Genomic DNA, 14186 nt, shown 5'->3' on the forward strand with positions numbered 1-14186 from the left:
TAAACTCCACGGCTACCATGGGCGCGGAAACCGGAACCAGCTTCGTAGTCAATTTTTCTCCAAGTAGCGAAGCAGTCACGGCAGCAAAAAGTCTGCGTCCCCGAGTTAGGGAAATCTTCGTAGGATTGGGCTGGGTTCGTTCAGATAGCTGTTATCGGCGTATTCGTGTCTGTATTATATTCAACATCTCTCTGGCACTGGTGTGGCTTCATTACTGTTGCAGTATCAAGATTTAATTCTCAGTGGCGTAGCGTGGGTTGTCAGCACCTGGGGCAAGGCAAGTAATTTGCGCCCCCTAACCCGTGGATTTTAGCACTCGAGTCTCTTCCACTAGCTCAGGAATTCTGGGAGTTGAAGTCCATGAGTCATAAAAGAGCCAAGGTTGCCTACCCTTGAGTTAGGTTCAAGGCAAAAAAGGGTCTCTGGAGAAGAGGGAAAATGCTAGTTTAAAACTGAAACAAGGCAACTTTAAGGTGCCTCAGCTGTGATTTAGGATGAGACAAAGAGAGGACATGGCGTTGAAAATGGTTAATGGGGCATGTTTGTTCCACTCTTAGTGGACGTCAGGATAAACCCCATGAGAGAATGACCTTACAACAGATGTGAATAGGCTTGGACTACGTTTGTAGATTGAGTGCATACATCACATGGAGCGATGATGGGCTTCATCAAGATTTATGATCCCACAATTGGCTAGTTTTCTCCATCTTGTCCTAAACCCTGGATACCAACCACGGTTTATGGCTTAGCATGTGGCGTGGGGTTGACCCAACATGTTAGGCGACAAACAATGACTTCCAACTTACAATGCCTCAGCTTCCCAAGGTTATTCCAAAGCCGGAAAAGCCAACCAACCCACCCTGCAGCTTTGCCTGCTTAGGCTGAACCCCAGGAATTCATACTTGCTGCGGCGCCTGACCTATTTTCTGCCCAGACGCTGCTTATCCAAGCCAAGCCGCCTCCTTCTCTTTGGCACCTCGCCCCAAAGATTCGCTGCACTGGCTGGAAACTCTCGCTGCTGGCGACGTGTGTCGGGGGGGGCGTCCTGATCGCCTCCTGCAGGGGGAACCGAGTGGCCACAGAGAGTCAATACGGCAGGAGGAGGAGGAGGAGAAGGAGGAGGAGGAGCAGCAAGCAGCCGCAGGTGCGGCGGCTGCAGTTGTTACCTTTACCTCCGGGAAAGGAGACGGGGGCGGGAGCTGGGGTGGGGGGGGCGGGCTTGCAGGTTGAGAGCCAAGCGGAGGAGAGCTGCGGCGGGAGAAAGAGAGGGAGGCGAGACGCCGCCAAGCCTCCCCACCCCCACCCGAGAAAGGAGGCGATCTGCAGCCGCGAGAGGACGGGATCCCGCTCTGGCTGGGCGCAGCGAATGCGGTTGCTTTCTATGCTCCGCCCACTTGCTCGCTCCTCCGACCCTCGGTGAAGCAGAATCGTCCCCCTCCGGCGAGCTTAATGGGCGCCCCCCCAGATGTTGCGCCCGGTGCGGCCGGCCCCCCCTGCACCCCCACGCTACGCCACTGTTAATTCTTCCTGCTGTATCAGGCTCTAGAGCAGGGGTCTTCAAACTTGGCCCTTTTATGACTTGTGGACTTCAGCTCCCAGGCTGAGGAATTCTGGGAGCTGAAGTCCACAAGTCATAAAAGGGCCAAGTTTGAAGACCCCTGCTCTAGAGCAGTCTTGGAACCTGACTTATCAAGGCAGGTCTTTTGAGTGTGTTTGTTTTTTTGTGCTCCTGGTCGTCTTTTACCACCTACCATAAAACAATAAAGTCCTATGTTTACAGCAGGGGGAAAAAAAGTTATGTGAGAAGTCTGAGTTAATAGACTAAGGCACTCAAAAAGGAACACGTTTTGGCTTAGCACAATTTAGTGAAGTCAAAAAAAAAATGTCCTACTGTCTCGACGCTTATATTTCCATGCAGAAATAAGTGCATATCTGCAAATAATGCAGTTTTTCGTGGTCTGTTTTTGTTAAGGTCAGAAGCACAATCTGATACTATAAGGCAAAATAAGAAAAATGTGTATTTCTGAACTGGCAGTGGTCAAACCAGAGGCTCTCTTAAGATCTCTTTCAATATTAGGCATTCATTCGATGGATATCTCTGTCCATGAAGTTTCATTGTAATGTAATTCCTACTTTCTTTCCAGAAGTTTCATAACCACAACCATGGTTTCACAACCCATGCTGTAGGGTTCTCAGGAATTCTTATCATAATGTGGATTAGGAAATCCAAATTAATCCTCAAGCATTCCCACATATGTTCTTTTCACGATGTGTTTAACTAATAAAAACAAAGAAACAACAGAATAAAAGCTTTCACATCAGAAAGCATCTAGGCAGAGCAACATGGCCACAGAATGACAACATTTTAGTGACCTTTTAATTTTTCTATTTCAATTACTCTTTTAGTTTTAAAATAACTTACTTGTCTTATTTACATCAATTAATAGTTTTAGTTCCTATATTGTGATTAGTAATTTTAGAACTTTAGAATTAAGGTTAGTTGGTGTTTGTAGTCTGGAAATCAACAGCTTTAGACACCTGCTGATGATATGAGGCAGCAAGGGCTACAAGAAAGGAATGAAAAAGAATTCAAAGGGAAAGATCAAAAGAAGAACAAGTTTGAATTGATGCAAAGAGAAAATTCCAACCATTCTGAACACTGTAAAACTCCAGCTAAATCTGAACTATTTGTTCCAGAACAAGAACACAGTATGTAATTTCTCTTCTTCCTCTCTCCCTTCACAATCTTTGCTAATAAATCCTATGCCCTAGTTGATTAGGAAATGATTTTTCCCCCTCTGATGATAAATCTGTAAGAGTTAAATAGGAGGACTCTTTTAAAGCCACAAGTAATTTAAATGTAAGACTTGATTGCTAAGAATTGCCTTTTAACAGCTAAAAGGGTTATACTGTAGATCAGACATGTCAAACTCAAGTTCAAGTTTCAAGTTTTATTTAATTTGTATACCGCCCTTCTCCTTGGTAGGGACTCAGGGCGGTTCACAGGGCATATATAAAAAAGACAATACAAAAATTAAAAAAGATTAAACCCATGCCCAGTTAAAACAGTAATACAAATCTAAAACAACAAATTAAAACCCATAATACCCCGTCAGGCCAGACCAGCTATTTCAAATAGGTGGGTCTTCAGGCCACGACGGAAAGTTCGGAGGTCTGATGCTGTCCGGAGCTCCACCGGCAGTTGGTTCCATAATGCCGGAGCGCCCACAGAGAAGGCCCTCCCCCTGGGGGCCACCAGTCGGCATTCCCTGACTGGCGGCACCCTGAGGAGGCCCTCTCTGTGAGAACGCACAGGGCGGAGGGGAGTTGATGCCGGCAGCAGGTGGTCCCTGAGGTATCCCGGACCCATGCCATGTAAGGACTTAAAGATCGTAACCAAAACCTTGAACCTCACCCGAAAGACAACTGGTAACCAATGCAGCTCGCGGAGCAAAGGTGTAACATGGGAGTACCGGGAAACTCCCAAGACAACTCTCACGGCCGCATTCTGTACCAGTTGGAGCCTCCGAGTGGTCTTCAAGGGAAGCCCCATGTAGAGAGCATTACAGTAGTCAAGGCGAGAGGTCACGAGCGCATGAGTGACCGTACACAGGGCATCCCGGTTCAGATAGGGCCGCAACTGGCGCACCAGGCGAACCTGGGTGAAAGCCCCCCTAGTCACGGCCACTATATGATCTTCCAGGGTAAGCCGTGAATCTAGGAGGACTCCCAAGTTGCGAGCCCTATCCACGGGGGGTAAGAGCTCACCCCCCATAGAAAGAGATGGAACATTTTGAATGTCCCGGGATGCCGGAATGCACAGCCACTCAGTCTTGTCAGGGTTGAGTTGAAGTCTGTTCCTCCCCATCCAGACCCGAACCGCCTCCAGGCAACGGGACATCACAGCGAGGGCATCACTGGGGTGGTTTGGGGTCGAAAAGAAAAGTTGGGTATCATCGGCATATTGATGATACCCAACTCCAAAACCACGAATGATCTCACCCAGCGGTTTCATGTAGATGTTGAACAGGAGAGGCGAGAGAACCGACCCCTGAGGAACTCCACAAACGAGAGACCTAGGGGCCGATCTCTGCCCCCCTGCCAACACTGACTGCGAGCGTCCCAGGAGATAGGAGGAGAACCACTGAAGAACTGTGCCTCCCACTCCCAATCCCCTGAGACGCCGCAGCAAGATACCATGGTCGATGGTATCGAAAGCCGCCGAGAGGTCTAATAGGACTAGGACAGAGGAATATCCCCTATCCCGAGCCCTCCAGAGATCATTCACCAGAGCGACCAATGCCGTCTCCGTGCTGTACCCAGGCCTGAAACCCGATTGGTAGGGGTCCAGATAATCCACTTCATCCAGGACCAGAGGGAGCTGATGCGCCACCACACTCTCGACAACCTTCGCAAGAAAGCGAAGGTTGGAGACTGGACGAAAGTTGTTCAAAACAGCTGGGTCCAAGGCAGGCTTCTTGAGGAGAGGTCTCACCACCGCCTCCTTCAAGACGGTGGGGAAATAACCCTCACTCAAAGAAGCAGATATAACCGCCTGGAGCCAGCCTCGTGTCCTCTCCCTAGCTGCATAAACCAGCCAGGAAGGGCACGGGTCCAACAAACATGTGGAGGAGCTCATCCTCCCCATAATCCTGTCCACTTCATCACGGGTCACAGAATCAAACTCTTCCCAGGTAACATTGACAAGACCGCCCGTGTCCTGATCGCCTGACTCTGCCCAGCTGGAGTCCAAACCGGTCCGAATCCGAGCGATTTTATCCGACAGATGTTGACTAAATTCCTCGGCACGACCCTGCAAGGGATCCTCCCTCACCTCCTGATTAAGAAGTGAGCGAGTCACCCTAAACAAGGCGGCCGGGCGATTATCTGCGGACGCGATGAGGGTGGAGAAGTAATTGCACCTCACCACCCTCATCGCTGCGAGATAAGACCTAATATAGGTTCTTAACCGCAACAGGTCGGGTTCGGATCGGCTAGACCTCCAGCAGCTCTCTAGGCCCCGTTTCCGACGCTTCATCTCCCGGAGCTCCGCGGAAAACCATGGAGCTCGCTGGGATCTGCGCCGGGTCAGGGGCCGCAAGGGTACAACCCGGTCAAGTGCCTCAGTGGCTGCCCTTTCCCAGGCTTCCACTAAGGCATCCGCCGAGCTGTGAGCAGTGGAAGCAGGTGGGGACCCCAGCGCCGCTTGGAATCTATCAGGATCCATTAAGCGTCTGGGGCGGTACCATCTAATTGGCTCCGTGCCCCCACGGCGGGGGGTGGCAAAACGGAAGACCAGCCGCAGGAGATGATGATCGGTCCATGACAGGGGCATAATAAATGGAGAGCCCCCACCGAGATCATCCAACCACCGTCTAGATAAAAAAATCAGGTCAAGGGTGTGGCCTCCCTCATGAGTTGGCTCTGAAATTACTTGCGTCAGGTCCATGGCCGCCATGGAAGCCATGAACTCCCGAGCTAGCTCAGATGAACCTCCCAGGGATGGTAGATTGAAGTCTCCCAAAACTATAAGTTTGGGAAACTCAACCACCAAACCCAAGAGGATATCGAGCAGCTCGGGCAGGGCTGCCGCTGTGCGACTAGGCGAAATGTACACCAGCAGCAAGCCCAACTGCGCCCCAGGACCAAATCTCATAAAGAGAGACTCACACCCGACTATCTGAAAAACGGTGGTCTCCCGCGGGCATAAGGTCTCCCTAATGGTAACTGCCACTCCCCCACCCCTACCATGAGCTCGTGGCCGGTGTAGCACCCGGAAGCCTGGTGGGCAGAGGTCAACCAAAGGGACCCCACCCTCTAGGTCCAACCAAGTCTCCGTGATGCAAGCCAGGTCCGCATGCTCACCCTCAACTAAATCCCTAACGAGGGGAGCTTTATTAACCACGGACCTGGCATTCAGGTACACCAGCCGGAGCTCAGGAGGCTGCACATCCTCGCTCCCGGGATCTCGGGGAAGAAGCAGAGGGTCGGAGCGCCTCACCGCTTGCAAATAGCGGGGACGGCCCTCCCGGTAGCGATACGGCCCCCTGTCTATCCGCCTGCTGCCATTCCCCGTCGTGGGAATTGATAATCCCACGACCCGCTCATGAGCCCCGGCGACAACGCCACCCCGTTCTCCCCCCGTGCTATCAGACCCAAGGCTGGTCTGAACCATGGTAGATCGGCCACCCCCCATAGCCAAACAACCACTATCTCCCACCCCGCTCCCTAGCCCTATAAAAAATTTGGATAAAAAAATAATCAGAGGCTTTCTAGATTTACATTGACAGCCCCTGCCCCTGCCCAGCCATCTCTCAGAGACCCAAAACTCAGGCCCGTCATCAAGGTTATAAACGTTTAAGGAGGCGGGTCGCACCCAGGAGAGGGGGGCACCCCTGAGGGCGTACAAACGCGTGCTCGTATATTGCTGCATAAGTATAAAAAAGTCCAAACAGTCCAGGATAGGCATCCCTTAGTTGTCCATGGGAGGATTGAACATGACAGAAGTCTGGATCCCCACCCAACTTCACTGCCACTCAGTTGGGTGGCCCCCAAGACAGGCCGCAGCCCGTTCTCTCACAACGGGTTGAGACTCCGTTCCTGGGGGTGGACCAGGTATCCTCTGGGTAGGCAAACCCCATAGAGCTCCCACCTCTATGAGGTTGCAAATGGAGAAGTCCAGCCACTCTCCGACCGTGGCCGATACCCAGGTATGTTGAAAGTCCAAAGGGAGAGGGAAGAGGGTAGGCAGGCAGATGGTAAAAAAGTGTGTCCAAGGCAAGGAGGGTAGGCAGGCCAGAATAAAAATAGTCTGAATCACCGGCGTCACTGCAAGAGCAGTCCAAAGATGATACACGATGCAAGAGCCCCATGTCGTCCTTGCTCCGGTAAGATAACTCCCGGTCGTCCTCTTCGCCACCCAAGCGGTCCGAAGACGCCGTCGCCATAAGAGGCGGCCTGAAGCAAGGGTATAGGTCAACCATCGTCGCCAAGGTGAGTAATAATAGTCGCCCTCTCCACCGCCAAAACGGCCCGAGGGCGACACCACCACCAAAGCGGGCCAAGGCGGCTTGGGGCCACATGGAAGTCCCGCCGCCGGCGTAAAGATCAAAAGCCCAAAGGCACCAGAGTCAGCAGCCGGCCCCCGCAAACGGGGCAACAGTCTCAGAAACGCCGGCACAAACAAAAATGGCCCTAAAGCCAGCTGGTGAATTCCCGAGCGTCCGGAGCATATTGTCGTCACCGTCGCCGCCGAACCCGGGCCGCCGCCGCCATCGCCATCACCGCCGAGCGCGGCCCAAAAAATCATCACGCAGGCTGCTACCCGCGCCAAGGCCGACGCCCACGCCACCGCCACCATCATCACCGCCGCCGACCGGACAGCCCAACGGGCCTCACGGGCACACTCCTCACCGACGGGCATCCTCCTCATCAGCCCAAGCCGGCCCGAGAACAACCAAAGTGGTCCGGACGGCCCGAAAGCAGCAGGGAGTGCCACGCCAGATATGAGCAGCCCAAACGCTCCAGAGAGAGTAAAAACGGCGGGAGGAAGCAGCCGGAAGGTAGCAGGGCCAGCAGCCAGCAGCCGGTCGCTCAAACAACACAAATCCAAATAGACCGCTGCCGGCTTCGTCAGCCTCCGCGTTGCCACACTGCCCCTCGGCAAAACCCCAATCCCATCTCAGCAAGCCATAAGGCTTGTGAGGGGCTCCCAGGGGACGCCTATCAGGTGGAGCTCGCGGAGCTCATCCGAGCGCGTCCTCCATCTTGGGCATGCGCGACGTCACGTGACGTTGTGCAACATATCGGAGCTTTTACTCTGTTGCCAGCAATGGGGTGGGCACGGTTTTGGGATGACAGTCCGGCCCATGGGCCGGCAATTTGACACCCCTGCTGTAGATAGTCCTCAATTTAGGACCACAATTGGGACTGGAACCTCTGTCACTAAGTGATGCAGATTAATGGAGTAGCACCCAATTTTATGACTTTTTTTCTAACTGTGGTAGTTAAGAGATTCATGGAGTTTTTAAATGAATTTGGCTTTCCCATTAGTTTTGCTTGTTGAAAGCTCCCTAAGAAGGTAACAAATGGCAATCATTAAAAGACATTAATATTATTGTAAGTGCAAGAACAGTGGTAAGCCACTTTTTTCAGCACTGTCATAACTTTGGTCATTAAATGAGTGATTGTAACCTGAGGACTGCCTGAATTTGAATTTTCAATCAGCTGCTACCTGTCAATCAGAAAATAAATGAATTGAAGATTATAATGGAAAGCATATAGCCAAACTTGTTAAAGAGTCAGCCACCAACTCACATGCTGAACTTAAGAATCACAAGACTCTATGATGTATGAAAACTGTCAAGGATGAGGTATTTGTGCAAAGAACACAGGATTCTGTTCCAGATTGCTATCAATCCTCTTAATGGGGGGCAGGTGGCACAATGGGCAAGCAGTGCTAGTTAACATAAATTCCCAGCTTCCCAGATGGTATGGATTTGAAAGAATATTGATTTTTAGGCATTATGTACTGCTTTCAATATTTTTCAACTTAAAAAACATTTTCTAAGGGTTTTCAAATTATGCTTTTAGGTGTGTTTCACAATAGCAATGCACATCTGCTAAATTCTGGTAGGAGAGCCAAGCCTGCAAGGGAGGATTGCACAAGTCTCTGAGTTCATAATCTCAACCAGCATTTTCCTATACTGCGGCTCCAACAATTCCAAGGTCAGACTCATAAAAACAGGAGATACAACAGTCCCAATTTAATAAAAGGGAAGATACATACATCAATTAACCCTATGGAGAATGAGGAAAAACTAAGTCAGTTGTTTGGAACAATAAACTATTGCACACAAACTCAGGGCAGTTAAATCAATTCTTTGGTTAGTGATTGCAGCAATTGAGTCCCTCAATGTTTCACTGCTCTCCAGTTGTCCTCCTGTTGAAGTGCTGCAAGTTTATTCTCTGAGTGCTTAACAGCCCCCCAAAACAACAACAAAAAGGTTTTCCAGTGAAAAACTCATTCAGACTAATGAAGGAAGAGCCAAGTAGATCAATCTAATATAATCCTTTCATAACCTCCCAAATGATCCCCTCAGTTGATAAACCTTTACAACTGGATTCTCAAGAAAAGACTAGTCAAACTGCAGGCCCATTCCTACTGGCTTCCCTGTGAATCTTGATTTTCCCTGAATGGATCTTGATTTTATTTATACAATGACTGCCCATCTATAAGTTGCTATTCCTCCCTGCAAGGTAATTCTTTCCACAGAATCACTGAACTGGTCAGCCCTCTGACTCTGACCCCTTATTTGTCTTATTTGCTCTATCCATGAAACTTCTCCTATGGAATTACTCCACCCTTGGGACACCATCTACCTTAACTGGCAAGAGGAAGCCTACTCTCCTCCCCATCACCAATTTCTTCAAGCCAATTGTTTCTCCTTCTGAGCACCTGAGAAAAGCAGCAAATTGACAACTACATCCTGCTAACGATTTCTCTGCTCCCTCTTGGAACGTAGTAGCTGGTTGGGCCCTGAAACAAGCACATATATAAAGCTCTATCACAGGTTACCCAAACCTGAAACCAGGTTGGTATCTTTCTCACTCTTTTCCTGATTTTCTTGGTACATGAATATTAATAGTTGGGATTTCAATGCAATAATAGCTTACAATTATAACGGTTTCTATGAATTTTGAAATGCCTGACCTTCTGAAAAACTGAACCATAATTTTTAAAGAAACAGCAAATAAAAGTTCAAATGGATTGCACAGCTCTTTATCATTTTTTTTTTAAAAAAACCTGTATATTTTGTGTTACTCTGGGATAGGGCTTTTCAACACGTACCACCAGTGGTACTTTGGCACATGGCAGGTGGTACATGCCCCTCCTAGACAAGTGTAGTGGAGGAGGGGAATGAGCTGAAGCGACCCAAGCCTGAGGGAAAGGCAGCTGGAGCTGCATAACTGGCAGAAGCCCCAGGAGAACCACAGCGCTCCAGCTGATTGGTGCTTCCAGAAGCAGCACGTAGCTGGAGGTGACCTGAAGAGAAAAGGGGGGGAGAAGAGAGGATATAAAAGGAGGTGGTTTTGGTGGGAAAGGGGAAAAAAGATAACAGAGAAAGAGAAGGAGACAGAGGAGAAGCTGTGGAAGGAGAGCTCAGCAGGCAGGGAGGAAAAGGAGACAGGGAAGAAGAAGCTGTTGCTGGAAAAACTTCCAGCGGACTTCCTTTGTTGCAGTAGAAAGCAGCATTAACAATGAACCTCAACTTTTTTACTTTTCCATGATATTATAAACTAGCCATTTCTATAACAAAAAAAAAACCAAATCTAATCAGTAAAACCCAAAATCTCCTTTTTTAGTCATAAAAGTTTCTGACACCTTGCTAAGCACTGGTGGTGCTCGTCATGTCCTAAAAGTGGTACAATCTGTGAAAAGATTGAAAAGCCCTGTTCTAGGACAGGGGTGTCAAACTGCCGGCCCATGAGCTAGACGCATCATGAGGATACTGTGCCAACCTCACTGCTGGCAATGGGGAAAAAGTTCCCATACGTTGTGCGACATCAGGTGATGTCATGAATTTGACATGTCTGCTCTAGGACTATGTGCTGAATCTGGTAGTCCTTAGTCTATACCCCTGAATTCTTTGTGGTTTTTTTGCAACCCTCAGGCTTTTGTTGTTGTTGTTGTTGTTGCATAAGCTGCACCATCTTGACAATATAGATATTATTAACAGAACCTGAGAGAAAATGATAATATAAAGAAACAAATACTGTTGTTTTAAAGATAGTATTATATATGTTAATGTGCAAATTCTGTTGTTAAAAAAACAGCAGCAGAGAGGAAAACAAGTAGGTTCATTCCCATCAGTTTTGTCAAAAGAACAGATTAATAGGGCCACTTCTGGAGATTAACTAGATTGGAGATGTTGGTAAATACAGGGTTTGCTAAACTGAAAAAAGTATTCTACCTGTAGCCCATTCTAATATAAGGTTAGGTTTAGAAATATGAAATTATGAATACAGTTTATGAAATCTTGCACCAGAAGCAATCAAAGGACAATTTATAGCAATCCATGCATTCTGGACTTCCGGTTTGCCATGGACGCCTGGGAGAATGAGCTTCGTCTCCCATTGTCCAGTTTTGCATTGCTGGGGGGCCCTGAAAAGGGTCAAAAGTTGCCCTGTAGAGGCGACCAACAAGGAGGGTCCTCACTGGATTGCAGGAGAGTGGAAGCTCTCCTGCTAGAGCCAGCGAATCCCTCCAAACTGGTGAATGAATAACCGGCCATAGAAATATGGCTTGTCACTAGGTTGTAGACAGCCGAAGTCACACTTACAATCTGGCAACATCAAAGCAGCGTGGCAAGAACTGGGTGAGATCTACCGCTCTTAAACCCTAATTGCTTTTTTGTACCTATTTAAGCTGCTAAAGTACTTTCCCCCACATGGAGAGGGAAGTTTCAGCCCTCCCTCCAGACACAGTGGCGACCGACTACCCCGGGATGTTTAAAATGTTGAAAAAATAATTGGATCCTAATTGGGAATCTATTTCCTAAAATTGGTGGATTAAAAGACTTTTTATTCTCTATTTCCTATTTTCCTTCAATTTTTATTCTCTATTTTTATTGAAGATCTGGGTTTTTTCTTTTAAAATAGAAGAAAAAACTGAAAAGATCAAAATAACTTTGGAGAGACATCTTGTGGCCAAACCTGATACTGCAATCTGTTATTATAAAGAGACTTGGCTGACAGCCCAGAAAAAAGATAAGATACATGTAACCTTCAGAAACACAGCTGTACTTTTTATTGTGGATTTTTTTTAATGTAAAGCCTTTTAGTTTAAATATACTATTATGGAAGAAGATCAGGAATGGATCTTCCTTATGGAAGAAGAGCAGGAGCAAACTCTTTGTTGAGATTATTTAAACCTTACTCAAAGCTGGTGATGAAATAAAAAGCCACAGAAAAAAACCAGAAGACAGCCCAGACATGTAAAAGCAAACTATAACTATAATTATACAATCATCTATGCAGGATACTATAGAAAAAATGTAACAATTAAATATCAAGACAGAAGATTCAACTGCTCAACAAATACAGACAAGGGAAAATACAGAAAAGAAACTGACAAAAGGGAAAGAGGTAAAGATCTCCTATATAAAACAGAAGGAGTCTAAGGACATAAAAGGAAAACAGATGGAAGAGAAGATAAACAGGTCAAGACAAATAGGTCAAAATGGAAAACCAAAGAGAAGACCTGCTGGATCTGCTAGTCATTTTAACAAAAAGGCGACTGGATGGTTTTCTCAATGCCAAATAAGATACAACAATCGAAGGAGATCTGCTTGATGACCCAAAAGCAAGGACATGGAAGATGATTTGGCAAAGAAAGAAAGCCAGAATAAGACTGAAAAAGAATGGGGTTTTGATTTATAGATGAGATTTAAAATGGAATACACTTAAATAGATAAGATGGGTATTATGAGAACTTAAAATAGAATATACTTAAGCAGACACGATATGTACTTTGAATACAAGATACTGTTATGGGCTGAGATAAAGAAAACTCTGATTAAGTAAAAACTATAAAAATTAATAATTAAATCTGAATATTGTTCTGTGTATAAAGGTCCTGTAAATATGATTAAGATACATATAAGCTAAAATCTTATTGATGAAAGCAATAAATATGTTTTTATGTCTTAAAATAGAGTATACTTAAATGGATAAGATGTGTACTTTGGATATAAGATGCTGTTATGAGTTGAGACAAAGAAAATTTTGCTTATGTAAGACTCAGAAGCTAAAATATTAACAGGTTAACTGGAATATTGATTTGTGCATAAGAATTATGTAAAGATGATCAAGATATATATATATATATATATAAGTTAAAACTTTATTGATGAAAATAATAAATGTGTCTGTAGTAGTAAGGGGAAAATCATTAGTTTTAAATATGAGGAAGAGAGGAAGTATTAAATGTGGAAATAAAAGAAATTTTGGTTATTAAATTTAAGATTTTAAGATACTTGAGAATTATTAGAAAATAAGATTATATTGCATCACTAACTTTTTGATGTAGATGGTATGAACTTATATAGATAAGAGGTGTATCTTGAACATCAAATTTTGGGAGGAACTGTGATAAAGGAGTTGGGCTCATTTAAAATTTGAAAATGATAATTATTAAACGTTAAATTTAAATATTAATGGAAAATTAAAAATGAGAAAAATTGATTACGTCATTGTCTAAAAGATAAAAAGTTAAAGCAACTAATATATATATAAATAAAAATTACTGATAAATGTTAGAAAGTTATTTTCCATTTGATTGATAGAACAAGAATTGTATTAGTTTAAATATGAGACAGTAGATACTAAAAAGAGAGGGAATGGTGATTGTAATAATTTGAGATTTGTACTGATGATATCTATGTGCAATAGAATTATTGTACTCAGCTGCCACACTGCTTTCCAAACATTTAAATGTATTAGAAAATCAATAAAAATTTATAAAAAAATATATAATCTATGCATTCTGAACTTGGTTATTAGCCCCTTTTCCAATGCTCAATATTTATAGAAGGGATTATAGAAGAAAGTAACAATTACTTCAGAATGTAGGGGATGAAACATTTACTTGGCAAAACTACATGCATGCACCAGAATACCACGGCTGAAGTCCCATTCTTCACCCCAAGCTTCACTACTTTTGAGATATAACAATTGCCTGAAAAACCACCAATTTTAACAGTCCGGCTGAATATTGGGGAGAAGTTCAATTTTATATTCCTTTTATTTATAGCAACCTTGTTTTTAGTACTTTCAAGTAACTACCTAGAATTCTTATCAATTCTTTGTCCTTTCTCACAAAATTCTTCAAAGCTTTAACAAGTGTTTTTGTAAATCCAAAATAGCAGAATTATCCAGGTTTTCCTTGGTTTGTTATTTGCATATCTCCTTTAATTATTAAGATAGCTATTTCCTTTTATATATCCAGTTTAGTAGCTTTTTCCATATCATTCATGTAGCCTTTCATTTTAAAATCCACTTTCAAATCAGTCCAATCTTGTTTGGTAAAATGTGTTCCTCTTGCATAACTCTTTGAAACACTCTGTAGAGGTAGTCACTCTTAGAATTCCAAGTTAAGATATATCTTTCAATATATTGTGTTAAAG

The sequence above is a fragment of the Vipera ursinii genome (assembly GCF_947247035.1).
Source record: "Vipera ursinii genome assembly, chromosome: 3".
Classification (NCBI taxonomy): domain Eukaryota; kingdom Metazoa; phylum Chordata; class Lepidosauria; order Squamata; family Viperidae; genus Vipera; species Vipera ursinii.